At 45.6% G+C, this 15,235-nt stretch overlaps 1 protein-coding gene across 1 annotated transcript in view; it reads right to left on the reverse strand.

The window, feature by feature from the left end:
• Positions 1 to 15,235, reverse strand: part of TMEM154 (transmembrane protein 154) — a 40,920-nt gene that overhangs the window by 24,807 nt on the left and 878 nt on the right. The gene's annotated exons all lie outside the window — the stretch shown is intronic.

Consider the following 15,235-nt stretch of genomic DNA (forward strand, 5'->3'; position numbering starts at 1 on the left):
GGAGGTAGCTTTTTGGCCGAAAGGGGAAGGGAGGGGAACATTTTCCCAGAAAGCTTGGCTTTGCCGGGGCTCTTGTTAAGCATTTCAGCCCACACAGCCGTGAACAAAGCAGCCGGACGCAGGGGCCCCTCCGTGCCTCTCCAGGGAAAGCCTTCAAATTCCCAGAAGAACACTTAGCACTCAGAGTCACCACTTGACCCATGGCCCCAGAAGAAAAGAAAGTAGGAAAGGAAATAAGTTAGCAAGGATAATGAGGGCTTATTCTAAGTAGGGGACGGAGGGAAAATGAAAGGAAGTGCACGAAATGTGCATTTGCGTGCGTTTGTTTTTCAGCATAAGAGACAAGGCTGGTCACAGTGGCCCTCAGTGGCTTTCTGAGTAAAGGGGACTGGAAATTGTGTCTACAATATCTCTCTCACACATGTTTTCCATGTAAAACATCATTTATTCAGAGCTCTCCTTGCCCCGACCAACTCCAACAATAGCCTCAAAATAAGAAACAGAGGCATGCATCGGAGGCGTGGTATGAGCTAGGCACTGGGTTAAACGTGCACTGCCTAATTTAATCTTCACAACTTTCTTGCTCCCATTTTACAGATGCAGAAACTGGGTCTCAAATGTTTCACCCTGGGGTATAACCCTGTCATCCACAGTGTGAGTTCCACTGGCACACAGCGTTTCGAAGCCGAGTTCCCTCGAGCGTAGGTGCTGAGTGACAGTGAGGGGTCTGGTCACAGCTCTGGCACTCGGTGGTTGTGGGGATTTAGACAAAGTATTTACCCCTGAATGGCTTAGTGGTCTGATCTGCACAACAGGAGTGACCCCCAAGCTCTCGTCTATTTCCACAGCTTCGTGTGGATTCCAAAGCCTAGATCTTCTCTTTTACTGGAACTGTGCAAGGAGCACTATACACGCGGTACGGAGCTCGGCAAGGCAGTTCCACCGCTGCCCTTTCCCATCACTCGCCCTCCCCGGAGACAAACACCATTTCTGCTGCCTTCCAGAGAAACTCCACGCACCCGCAAGTACCTTTTCCTGTTTTCTTTTATTAACACACAAATAGCAGCAAAAAAGGTTAAATACTGCTCTTCCTTTTGCTCTTTTCATTTAAAGTTTGACTCAAAGAGTCTTCCGTGTCTGCAGGCCGAAAGCTGCCTTCCTCCTGTTACTTGGAAGTATCATAACCTATTCCTATTAATGGAGACGCAGGTCACCTCTTCTGTATTTCCAGTGATGCTGCACCAAACACCCCGGTACATCCTTTTGTTTACTCGTGTGCCAGTGTCTTCTGTGGTGCCTCTCAACAGTGGGGGCAGGGGAGGGGTGTTGGGTGCAGGGGAAGGGGCACAGCACCAAACTACTCTTGGTGGTCTGCCCTCACAGCTTCTCCAAACAGCTCTGTCTCAGTCCTCACACAATGAGAATCGGCAGAGACGAAGCAGGGGAGGGCTGGGTATGCAGGGAGTCTGTGATGGGAGAAGAGGGGGAAGTGGCAAACACTGGGGATCGGCCCCAAGAATTTGTGCCAGGAGCATCAAATGTCTTCAAAGGGGAGCTGGAACACCTGGTGGGCCACAGAATCAAATCAGTAACTAGCAGTAAGGACCAAGGGCACAGGGGTGAGAGTTAGGAAGACAACCGGAGGTAGACAAAACCAAGGGGGAAACAAGAGGAGCCAGAGTGCCAAGAGCAGGGGTGGAAGTGGAGGTGACAGTGAGCAGCTGAGCGACTCTGCAGGAAGCATTACCAGTTCCTCCCATGGCCTGTGGGTAACAGCAACTCTTAACCCAAAGGACATGGAGCCCCTAACACTGTGCAGCCTCAGACACAAGGAGGGACCCAGCCTGTTCAGGAAACACTCACTAAGGCCCATAATAGTCAACAGTGATTTCCTGTAGGAGCCATCCTATGCTTCTCGGGTGGAAGCGACATTGACAACCTTAGAAGTCCAGCCCTGCCACGGAGGAACCCAGACTCTCTTGCAGGTAACGAGGTGGAGCATGGCTCCTGTGGGGGGTGTAGAGTGATTCCTGTGTTGTGGTTGGGCCTCTTGGACATCTCCATGTTGTGGTGGAGACAAGGGTTTGGATTCAGAAGAGTGGGGCTGGGGACTTGGAGCCGCCCTTTCTAACCAGGGTACCTGGGCAGAGCCCTCACTCCTCCAGCCCTTCCTTTCCTAAAGGCCAAGAAGGGGGGCCCGCTGCTCTGCCTACCCCAAGGTGTTTGTATGAAGAGCAAAGGAAATACCAAATGTGAAAATGCCGTATAACCCACAAAGCACCACGCGTGTGCCAGGCATTGGTGGCTGGGCCCTTTCCGCCCTCCTCCAACCCCTTGTCTGTTCCCCACCTCTAGACCTAGCTGTTTCTCTGCTGTTTCCCAGGAGACTAAGCTTCCTGATGTAACTTCTTCATTGCATTGCTGTATCTTCTTATCTAAATTTGGATATAGTTCAGGGTAAAAGGGGTGGGGCCCCAGGGGGTAAAAACAGAAGAAGCTGCAGAAGATAAAGATGAAGAAGATCACACCAGAGAGTAGAGAGAGGGGTGTAGGCAAGCAGAGTACAGATGAAAAGAAAGAACGAGGGCACTGTGCTAAAGCAGAAGGGCTGTGAGAGGGTCGGCCTGGTGTGGCTGGCGACCCTGGGTGTGACCTGCCTGTGGAGTCACCGGGTGGGTGGGCTCAAGGTGGCAGATTGACCAAAGTTCTCTTTTCCTTTCAAGTGGCCTGGTCGTGGCTGTCCCAAGTGACTCTGAAGCCCTACGGCCCCCCAGGGATTCTTCCTCCCTTCATCTCTCCATTTCTGCTCAGATAATGGAGCACTAAGAAGAGATAATGGGAGCAGTCCTGCAAAGGCTGAAACTGAGCCAAACTATTTCCTTTACTTTTAATCCCCAAATCCTAAAATTGCCACATAATAAGCCGCTCAGAGTCCCTTACAAGTGATGGTTGACAAGATCCACGCAAACACATCTGGCACTCATCTCTCAGAGATCTGGCGAGGCCCCTGGGGAATTTCTGGTTAAGTGGGGGAAGGGGTGAATGCGGGAGGTGAGCCCGGCGGTTCCCGCAGCAGAGCGGGCATGCGGCCACCTTATCACCTCTCACAGCGTCATCACTGAGTGGAAGTGACTCTGCTTCCTGGCAAAGCAAACTAGCTCACTTCTCTTTTTTTTTTGAAAGTGGAATAAATGTGCAACCAAGCCGTAGTTTTTAAAGTAAAACAACAACAACAACAAAACCCCAACTGTATTACATACCAACTGAAAGATTGCCACAGCGATATTACGATGCACAATAAAATAATGATGAGAGGATGTTATTAAATTCAGGAAATCATGAAGTGTGTTGGACCTCAACCAGTCACCCCGTTCTTTCATTTTTGTAGGCTCCATACACAGATTATTTCAGTGATTTCAAAATATAGATTGTGAAATGGAAGAAAAGGCAAGTCAGGTGGCGGGTGTTGAAACGCCATCCTGCTGTGTGGACAACTGGAATATATGGATTTCAGATGCTCAAGAAACGAAACCCAAGGAGTCTGCCTCAGTTCCCTACCCCCCCGCCCCCACTTCCATACACAAAGAGCCAGAGTGTTGGAAGGATGAGATAAAAACCAAAGCAAGATGTCATGTCCTAGTTCTCAGCCTTGGCTGCACATTAGAATCATCCAGGGACCTTTTAATACTCCTGATACCCAGACCACAGACCAAACCATTAGGTGGAAACATCTGGGGGTGAACCCAGACCTCGGCATTCTTAGAGCTCCCCAGGTGACTCCAGTGTCGCCAAGGTTGCCAACCACTACTCCAGACCCTACCCACCCTGGCCTTCCCCGGGGCAACCCTAAGTCAGGCTCCCCTCTTTGCTCCTCCTTAGTGAGCTGGAGAAGAAGAGGTGGTCAGGGAGTTGGATGCCAAGGGCTTGCCCAGCACCTGCCAACCCTGCCACCAGAGCCCAGCAGCATAAGCACGACCCCTGAGGCCCGGGGCCCCCCGAGAGGCTCTGGCCAGGGTGGCCTGAGAGAGAACGTGGCAGTCCGGCCTTCTCAAGTAGCTCTGGACGGGAATCTAAGGTGGTTTTCTCTCAAAAAGCTACCTGAATTTTTTAAAAACACTGGGGTATGAGAGGACTTGTTTAATGTGAAGTTATGAAACCCTAATGATGAAACTTTATGTTTCCACTATTTTTGGTTTTGTTTTTATTTGTTTTTTTGGCAGGGGGATTCGGTGTTTTCCATGACTTCCCCATGTTGAGGCTAAGTGACTTATTCTCCTGGGAGCAGGATGAGTAACATGGAAAGAGTGTTGTTTTCATTGTAAGCTCTGTTGTATTTCATATTTGACTATTTTTATTAAGTAAAAAATAGTCACATATGCTTTTCTGACATATTTACTTGAAAATGATATGGTCAGAAAAAAAATAGCTGGTTGAAGGGATGCAAAGCAGAAGCATGAAAGTCGATGGCAGATTTTACGTACGGAAGAACAGTTTAGGTAAAGCCGTGCCCACGTTTTGTACTCCCTTTCAAGTCAGCCCTCTAATGGTGACAATGCTTCATATCAAAAAAATGTTAAAAAATGCGTCTTCTGCTCATTTGGAGGAGAGCCATCTGGTAAACCACTTTCATGCAGTTGTCTGCTCTGGGAGCCGACTTGTGAAACCAGGTTGTATTTTTACCTCATTGCCTTGAGAAATGCACACCTGCATTTGCAATTACTATCAGATTAAAACACACCCAGTGGTGGGGGCCCATGAGGCTCTGATGTCTGTTTCTATTTTATTTTGATGTCTTTTTTTAGCAAAAGCTTGCTCATATTTAATCAGACTTGTCCAGACCCTAAGGCTGTCTCGGGTTTGAAGTTAATCAACTGGGGAAGCTGCGTTTTTTTACCTTATGACTACATTTTCATACACTGGAATCCTATTTGGGCCTGCAGGACCTAGAAGTTGAAAGGAATGTATTTTCCCAGGACAGTATACACACACACTTTTACCTAAAACCTTTTCCTACCATCATTGGGACAGTAGACACAAAGTGCTTTAAAAATGAAAGACAGAGGATTGTTAAATGAAGCTATTATCATTACTAACCTGATTACTTTTCTATTTTTTATTTCTCTCTTTTGAAGAGCCAATTTCAGAACCACAGTCTAAAGGAGCGACTTGGTGACACTTGTTTCTCACCAAGCCCTGCCCTCTCCCTGGCCCGGCCTGTCAGCCTCCCTCTGAGGAGGGAAGGAAGACACGCTGCCGAGGGGTACAGTGCGTGGGCTCCTGTTCGGGTCACCCAGGCCCTCCATCCTGGCACGACACCCTTTCCCAGATCAGCACAAACTCAGTGTTGCCAGAGAGGCAGTTGCAAGACAGAGACAAACCAAACAATGAGTATGCCTGTGATAAATCAGAGACCAGGAAAGCAAGGAAAGGAGATGTGGGCTATTGTCTTGTGGCTAATGTACCTTCCCCATGAGCTACGGGAAGAACGGGAGAGGGTGCAACCAAAATTCCCACACCGCCCACCAGTGGTGGAGCAGAGGGTCAGGATTTGCTTGTTGTGGGAAGGTTTCTCAGAGGCCCAAGAAGGAGGTGAGCTCCTGAGGTGTCTGAGGGTAGCAAGATCAGGGGTGAGATTTTCTAGAATCATCAATGTCCCTTCTTAATGGGTCTCCGAAGCTGGGTTACTTCTGATCCTCATTTACCTCGAAAGAGAATCACTCCTGCCCTTCCATCTCAGATAGCTAACCAGCCTCAAAGAGCGGGAATTTTAGTATTGCGGCTTGAGCAACTAATGTTGGGCTATTCTCACTCTCTTGTTAACCTCTTTTCAGTATTTATTAATGTAATCCTATGATTTTCTTTCTCATTTAGTTTTTAATGGGATGAATTACATTAATAGATTCTCCAAAATTGGTCCATTCTTGGATTCTCGGTTTTATTCAACTTAATCATTGGTAGTTTTTTTTTCTTTTTTTTTCAGAGATGGTTTCTTGTTATTTAAATGACTAATCTAGGGCTCAGCCTAAATATTCTTCTAACATTTGTTAGCTGGTGGCAGAGCCAATATGTCTGTGGTTTTAATGATGAATGAACGGAGGGGTGGCCATTACCTGACAAAGGATAATCATGATGATAGAGTTACTAGGTAAAATACAGGATGCCCTGTTCAACTGAAGCTTAAGAATAACAATAAATAGTGTTTTAGTACAACCGTGTCTCATGCAGTAATTGTGTGTCCTATGTTTACGTTAAATTACACGGAGCATACTTATGCTAAAGAAATTGTTGGAGGCAGTTAGATTTGAGTCAGAACTTCAGGGGGGAGGGACTGCTTGGGTTTTGACTTTTCAAAAAACTCAAGAATGGAAGGCATTATGATGCCTCATTTTTTAGAACTGTGATCCATTTTGAGTAAAATTTTGGTAGAGCCTGAAGCTTAAAAGTTGAGATTTACTTTTATCATAATGGATATGGCAAGTCCTGCAGCATCATTTGTTGAAAAGACTATCTTTTCTCCATCAAATGACTTTGACTATTCTGTCAAAACTGATTGGCTGCAATTTAGAAAACTCAAAAGGAGAAAGTTTATTTAATTTACCCATATGTCTGATTTTTGGTTAAGATGATAGCATAGGTAAACATGCCTCACCTCTTCCCACAACCACATCAAAATTACAACTAAATTATAGAGAAACCATCACTCAGAACTGGCAGTGATGAAGTTGAATGGAAGTCTGACAAATATGGAATTAAAGAAACCACATTCATCCAGACTGCTGAACTATAAGAGAAGGGTGTACCCAGCCCACACAAAGGACACATCTTAAGTACCCAGCTTGGGTGATAGGGGAGGCTGTGCCACTGGACCCTACAGGAAATCTACTGTATTAAGCCACACTACCAAGACACAGAGTGAAAGCAGCTCTACCTAATACATAGAAACAAACCCAGGGAGGCTGCCATAATAAAGAAACAAAGAAACATGGCCCAAATGAAAGAACAGATCAAAACTCCAGAAAAAGAACTAAACAAGATGGAGATAAGCAATCTATCAAATGCCAAGTTCAAAACACTGGTTATACGGATGCTCAGGGGTCTTAGTGAGGACTTCGACAGCATGAAAAAGATCCAGTCAGAAAGGAAGGATACACTAATTGAAATAAAGAACAATTTACAGGGAAACAACAGTAGAGTGGATGAAGCTGAGAATCACATCGATGATTTGGAACATAAGGAAGCAAAAAAAATTAATCAGAACAAGAAGAAAACAGAATCCAAAAAAACAAGGCAGTTTAAGCAGACTCTGGGACAACTTCAAGCATTCTGGCATTCACATCATAGGGGTATCAGAAGGAGAAGAGAAAGAGCAAGTAATTGGAAATCTATTTAAAAAAATAATGAAAAAAAAACCCTTCCCTAATTTAATGAAGGAAATAGACAAGCAAATCCTCAAAAACAAGATGGATGCAAAAAGGCCCACTCCAAGACTCATCATAATTAAAATGCAAAAGACTAAGGATAAAAAGAGAATCTTAAATGAAGCAAAAGAAAAGCAGTTAGTTGCCTACAGGGGAGTTCTCATAAGACTGGCAGCTGATTTCTTAAAAGAAACTTTGCAGACTAGAAGGGCCTGGCAAGAAATATTCAATCATGAAAAGCAGGGACCTACATCCAAGACTGCTCTATTCAGCAAAGCTATCATTTACATATGTACAGATAAGGAGCTTCCCAGACAAGAAAAAAAAACTAAAGAAGTTCATAATCACCAAACCATTATTACATGAAATGTTAAAGGGACTTATTTAAGAAAAAGAAGATCAAAACCAGGAATAACAAATACATACATACCTGACAACAATAGACTCTTAAAAACAAACTAAGCAAACAAGAAGAATGGAGACAGAATCCTGGATATGGAGAGCACTTTGATGGTTGCCAGATGGGAGAGGGGTGTAGGGCAATGGGTGAAAAGGTGAGGGGATTAAGATGTACAAATAGGTAGTTACGGAACGGCCATAGGGATGTAAGGTACAATATAGGAAATGGACTAGCCAAGAACTTATGACCCATGGACATGAACAAGGGTGGGGAGATTGCCTGAGAGAGTGGGGGGTACTGGGTGGAGGGGGGCAAAGGGAGAATAATTGGGACAACTGTAACAGCATAATCAATAACTTACAATTAAAAATTTTTTGTTTACATTTAACTGGTGTCCTATGTTTTTACTTGCTAAATCTGGTGATCTTAGTCATAAAGAAATAAACAAGAACATTTGGGGGAAAGGAAAAATGAATTTATAAATTAATAAACTGTGTTGTCATGGGTTAGGAGGAAATGTCATGAAATCCTAGTAACCACTGGGCTCCTCTTTCTGAGACTGGCAATGCAGTGGGGAAGTAGGAAATAAAAAAACATGGTTTTGATTCACATGACATAAAGAAACATAGAAATAATGTCAAGTTTCAAAACCAAAGTAGATTAATTAATTTTAAGAGAAGGAAATCAGAACATCACCAGCAACCAGACTCTGCTCTCTCAGGTAACTTTTCCCTAATCACCTGTCGTTTCTCAGGAAATGCTTCTTCTGTCTGAACTCGCTGCTGGAGGCAGATTTTTGTTGTTGTTAGTTTTACGTTATATATTTTTTATTTCTTTTTCAAGTTTCAAGTCAGCATTCAGTGGCTTGAAATGAGTGTCTGTGGAACTTGTACTCCCTTTGTTTTCTTTTCAAAAGTCTCCCCAGCGTGTTTATAACTATCTGGTCTTTCTGCAAATCATTGTGCTGCTCGGCACCTACTTTCTGGGTCTAAGCATGCACCCCATTTTCAGAGGAAGATGGGTAAGAGCGCACTCAGTACCGCCCACAGACGCAGCCGTGCAGCGGTCTCTGTGGCGGGGGCCACTCGCTGCCGCCGGTCTTGGTCTGAGGAGACTGAAGGGAGGTGTTTATGCATAAAAAGATGTAGGATAATTCACATTTTGAAATAAACCAACATTGGGTTAAATAAAAATCACATTTATCTATGTATGACCACAGTTTTTCTACATTCTTTAAATGACTCTAACCTGTCAGGAAAACAAGTAAGTCTGGGGCCATAGAATAAACTTCACATCATTCAGTCAGTCGGTCAGTTTGTGTGGCAACTGTGTGCCAGGCACTCTTCTAGTTCCTGGGACATAAAGGCAAAGGAGCCCAGGCCCCTACCTCCCAGGGAAGTGACTATTAAATGGGACAATGGCACGCGAATCCATACATATAATAAAGTTTAATAAAAATCATGTTATATAATGTGTTTGTATACAAAGTGCTACAAGGATGTGAGAGAGGAACGCATTCATCTGGGTGAGGATCCAGAACATCTTCACAGAGGACGTGACCATGAACTGAACTGTGGGAGTTCATTGACCACAGACGTCAGGGAAGGGCATTCAATGGAAACGTGGCAGACAGAAAGCTCAGGGGCTCAGCAGAGCTTGGCACACTCAGCAGTTGTGTCAGAGCATGTGTGTTGGGAAGTGTCAAGGGTTAAGTGGGGAAAGAACTCGGACCAGCTCAGGAGGGGCCTTGTAATGATTCCAAAGGGTTTGACTCTATCCCAAAGAAATGAAAAACCACTGAAGAGATACATGCAGGAGAGAAAAGCTTATATATTTGTGATAGAACGATCACCCTGGAAGGTATGTGAAAATGGACTGGAGATGAGACCAAAGGCAAGGAGACCAGTCAAGAAGCTCATGAAGCAGCCTTAGGTGAAAGCTAACAAGACCCTGAACTAGCAGGAGGCAGAGGACAACTTCTGTTTTTCACATGCTGAGCTTTGGGCCCAGCGATGTACCCACGGAGAACTGAGGAGGGAAATTCAGGTCTAGGGCTGGGCAGAGAGGTCCGAGGATGATTACTGGTGAATCATCAGCCAAAGGGTAAGATAAAAGCCATGAAAGTGGTTGTCACTGCCCAAGAATGATGTAAGAGGGGAAGCAAGATCAATATTAACATGAAATGGGCAGGTGAAAGAGAAAGATTCACGACCAAAAAATGCGGAGCAGTCAGAGTCATAGAAGACTAAGAATGAAATGGCATCGTAAGGCCCAAGGAGGAGGCGAGTTTCCATAATTGGTTAATTATGTTAAGTGCTACACAGAAAAACATAAAATAAGGACAGAAGTGGGTCCCGTGGGTTAAGCTATTAGGAGGCACAGGTTCCCCAGACTAATCAAGTGCTGTGGTGGACGCAGTAGACAGATTGCACTGGGTTGGGAAATGACTGCAAAGTGAGAAAATAAAAATGAAAATGTCTTTCAAAGAGGTTGGACCAATCTCTGAAGGGGAACAATGGGGGAGCATGAGACGGGAGGAGAGCAGGGCTGGGGAAGAACTCACGGGCTCTCACATTGTTTTGCATGGTGTGTGTCTACCTGCTCAATAGAGAATACGGTAACAACTACCATGGTATTCATCACTAATTATATTGCATTTTCCCATACTGACTAGATAGGGGGTTGGCAAACTTTTCCTTACAGGGTCACAGAGTAAATATTTTAGATCTTGAGGCCAAGAGTGCCGGTTCTTATGTAAGTTCTTACACGACCATTAAAATACACGTGTAATCATTTAAAAATATAAAGATCATTCTTAGCTTGAAGGTCAGTTACTTTGTTTCATTATTTTGAGGCTATTTTGGAGTGGGTGAGGCAGGCAGAGCTGTGAGGAAGGGTGTTGTAGGAATGTCCAGAGATGAAGGGTTGCAGAGTAAAGAACAACAAAAGGGAGGGAAGGAGGGGGAGAGAGAGAGAGAAAGGGAGAAAGGAAGAACAACAACAACAACAAAAGGCAACTGCAGTAATTTCGGCAAAGTTCAAAGTCAAAGTCAGGTATACTACCCTAGGCTGATCTCACACCATCATCCTGACACTGTGGATCCTGGCTGGCCTCTCCTCTGATTTTGAACTTGATGTTGTCTATTCCTTTCTGATTGGCCTTCCTGATTACCTGCTCTAGTTACCAAGTCGGCTCCACCGCTAACGCTGGTTTGCTGGCTTGTACTTTTAATAAGGTTTTCGCACCTCCTCATGTGACTCCTGAAGGCTGACCCCCAAGGTCTGCCTCCTCCCCACCCCAGGCTGAAGTTTAAGGCTGAGGTCCGAGCACGGGGTCTCCTCAAGCCCAGCACATCCCCATCTGAGTTCTCTCAAATGCTGTTTAGGGGTGACTAGATGGGGTTTGCCCTAGTGGAACATTTTCAGCCCAGTGATAGGGTAAGAACATTTGGGGTTCTGCTAAATAGGGTGAGTCATCCTGCATGCCAGGTTCTGCCTCAGTGCCCCCAATATTTGCATCGTGAATGGGAGCTGACAGATACAGCAGGCAACAAGATTAGGTCTAAAAATTTCAGATACAAGCTATCAAACAGTAGTATGTTCAAAATAAAGACATAAGGAGAAGAAATAAATAACACAAGAAAATAAAACCGAGACCTATATAGACATAGTATAGTAGATGAAGGAATTTTTAGAAATGAAAATAGATTTTCTAGAAATGAAAAATATAAAAACTGACATTAAAAGTCCAGTGGATGGATGGGCTAAGCAGCAAGAGAAACTAAGAGTGGCATTAACCTACCCTCCACCCCAACCAGGGGTGCAGAGTCCCTGTCTCTCTGCATCTTTGCCAACATTTGAAGGTGCCGCAAAATACACACCGGTAGGCAAATTGCAGGTTGCACTGTTTCTGTATAGAACTGAGCTCTCCCCAGCCAGGATCCTGCCCTCTCCTAGTTTCCTGGGTCAGCCTTTCTCAAAACAGAGGGACTTGGAGCCTCAATAAATCCCTCTCTGCTTGTTTTTGTTTTGTTTTGTTGTGTGGCTTTGTTTTTGGAGTCCGGTCCTTGGGGCCCCTTCCCAGCTGGGCTTTCCCTCCCTGGTTCCCACACCCACAAGCCTCTTACCCAGTGACTTTACAATAGCTTTACCTGCTTCGGGTTTTAACTGTGCTAATCCTCAGATTCTGTTTTGCTCTCTCTGTACCTTTCGGCCCCACCCTTCCCCCTCTTCAGCCCAAAGTTTAACCCAACTCTCACCACCTGTTTCTGGTCAGCCCGTCTCTGACCACACCAAATGTAGCTCCTCGTCTAACATGGGGTAAGCAACCTTAGACATCTGAGACTAGACTCGTGCAGCCTGAAAACCCAGAGGTAATCTAGCATGTGGTTGGAGCGTGGACTCCTGAAGCTGAATCTTACGTAGATCTACTACTTAGCTGTGTGACCTTGGGCAAATCATTTAGCCTCTCTGTGCCTCAGTTTTCCCATACATAGAACGGGAATAATAGTACCTCTGTATAAGGCTGTTGGGAGAGTTGAATGAATTGGTGGGTGGAAGGTGTTTAGAACAGTGTCTGGAGCATAATGAGTGCTGTGTATGTCCCCTGCCATCACTGGTAGTGCTTCATTGGGACGGGCCCAGAGAATAGCAGGGGGCAGTCACATTCACTGAAACGGGAACAGTGTCAGAAAATGCCACCTTATCTACACAACAAGTATTTTCTTCTATTCTTTACCTTCTTCTCCAGGTTCACTAGTCAAGAATTGCGTGGTTCTCCCTCTTCCGAAGCAGACCCCAGTGTCCGGTCCTCCCTGTCAAACCCAACCTTCAACTCTAGTGGCTGCCCGTCCCGCTGCAGTGCCCTCTGCCTTGTTTCCGCAGTGAGCCCCCTGCTCTTCTTTCTGCAAACCACTCTGCTTGTCGCAGCTAACGACCCTGTGCTTCTGGGGTCTGGAAGCAGCGACTAGCTCCCGAGAGTGTTCAGTGGACACTGACAGGCCCGGGGTAAGGGGTGAGGTGGAGATGCCTCCCCTCGCTCCACAGGCAGCTGCCACCTCGAGTCTGAACTTGCTTAGTATCCCACTCTGGCCAGGACACCCGGGCCTGCGGCTTTCCTTCACCTATGCTCATCTGTTCGGTCAAAAACACCAGGAAAGCCATTTTCTCACTTCTCTCTGGGTGACTTCTAAGTAGACTATTCACTTGGGATAGTCATCGATTCTGTGCCTGGCTCTCAATCTGCGTAAAGAGAAAGGCACCGACTCAGAAGTGATAGCGCAGGAGTCTCAGGCGACTGCGGGTATTAGATTGTTGCCTGATTGTGGTTCATGAAGGCTTGGTTTGTGATGTATCCCATAATATGCTTGCAAGAGAGAGGGACTGTTCAGTAGATTGGATTCTTTCACCAAACATCTCCATTTTTTTTTGTGAAGAATTCAAGGAAATACAAGTGTGACACCAATACACTAACTCATCTTGAAGTCTTAGGCACCATCAGCTCAAAAGAATATACATTAATTAATTTCAAAAATGTACATTCAGTCTTTAATTTCAGATAGCCTTTCCTTTGACTAATCTTAAAGTAATAAGCTTGAGGATACAGCCTTTTGCAAGTAGCGTTTTTGTATTTTCAGACCTTGGGAATCCAGGAAGGGCCCAGCACAAGTGCTGGATGAGCCAGGTGACGCCTGTGTTCCACTAAAACGCAGCTGAGATTTAAATGCGGCTTTTTATCTCTGACTTCTGACATGCTGACACTTCCTGTTATCCGTAGCCCATCAGTGCATAGGAATCAGCCTCCCGTCCATTCTAGGATGATTTTAGTATTTATTAACAATTATTGAGCTCCTGATCCACGCTGACTCCTTCCTGGGTTTTGGGAAGTCAAATATGAACTAAAGGGGATTTTCTCTGCAGCCCGGTGGAAGATATGGGCAGAGACACAGTTCAGATTCAAAGTGACGAGCTGAGTGTACGTACATTTAGGTCCATGGGCAAAATGGGGGGTAAAGACAGAGCCCCTGGGAGGGCGAAGCAGAGGGAGGCGTCAAAGCGGAGGTGACCTTCAGTCTGAGCCTTTTAAGGACACATAGAAATTCACTAGAGAGTAAAAAGAGAACATGTCACTCAATAGCAAGAACCACAGAGGCCTGGAGCACACACTCCATTCAGTGTGACTAGAGGGGCTGTGGCTGGGGAGTGGGAGACACATGAAGGAGGGGCCCCTGGCAAGGAGATTGACGTTAGCGTCTAAGGGGCATAAAGGAGGAGCCACTGAAGGTCTTTAAGAGTCACAAGATCACATACGGGTCTCAGAGAGAGAAATTTTATGGACTGGTTCTCTTCACATATTCCTGCTGCATCTCCTGAATTGCAAACACTTCGATTCAGTCATCTTCAGAGAGCTCAAGAACATCCTCAAGCAAGGTCCATATTTTAATCAGGGGCGTGTGTGAGGGGCACATTGGTGGTGGTCATGAGAGTTGCGAGAGGTGGAAAGCGGATGCCAAGCCCCGCTTTTGGGGGCGGGCTCTGAGGACTAGTCCAGTGGTGGTGGCAGGGGGTGTGGTTGGTCCCCCGCAGGAGCGGAGAACCCTGGAGTCCAGGTCAGAAAAGCTGACTAGCAGTGGGAGTCAGACATCTCAACTTCCTCTGCCTCAGTTTCTTCACCCTTTCCCCCAGTGGAGCTGGAGCTGCATAATCTTTAGACTTTCTCCCAGCTCCAAAACTTCATGCATAAACAACATATTGTCCCCCAAACTCATTTGGAATGCTAACCAACTCATTTTGAACGCCAACCTCCATGTCAACAAAACATCTTTCCAGCAGGAATGACCTTTCACCTTTCATTTCCCACCTCAAACGCCCAAAGAGGCCACGCAGAGAGCCACAGGGAAAGAGCAGTTGGTGGACTAGGGGTGGCTGGATGCCAGCTGCTAATCTCCAGGAAGCTGTGACACCTGTTAGGTCATCAGTGCTTGATGCCCCTGTCCTCCCTAAGAACGGAGGCTTGAAGCCCCGGCTGGATAGCTCAGCTGGTTAGAGCATCATCCTGATATGCCAAGGCCATGGGTTCAGTTGCTGGTCAGGGCACGTACAAGAAGCAATTGATGAAGGCATCAATAAGTGGAACAGCAAATTGATGTTTCTGTCTCTCTCTCCAAAATCAATAAATTTTTTAAAAATGTAGCTTGAGAACTTTCCCTTTGCTTAAAGTACGGCCCTACACTAGAAAGTAGCCATTGAAGAAGCCATGGGCAGCAAGTTTATCTATCCAAAGGCAAGTCGACAAAACCACTGTAAGAGGTGTTTGAGGGTGACAGGCTTGTTGTAACAACTGTCAAGGATATAAACCAATAGCTGCTTTTAGATGGAAAGAATGAGATTTGATATTTGATCTTTTCCAACACCTCTG

This window comes from Artibeus jamaicensis, unplaced genomic scaffold (genome assembly GCF_021234435.1).
Source record: "Artibeus jamaicensis isolate MK-2021 breed Jamaican fruit bat unplaced genomic scaffold, CSHL_Jam_final scaffold_537, whole genome shotgun sequence".
NCBI classification, from domain to species: domain Eukaryota; kingdom Metazoa; phylum Chordata; class Mammalia; order Chiroptera; family Phyllostomidae; genus Artibeus; species Artibeus jamaicensis.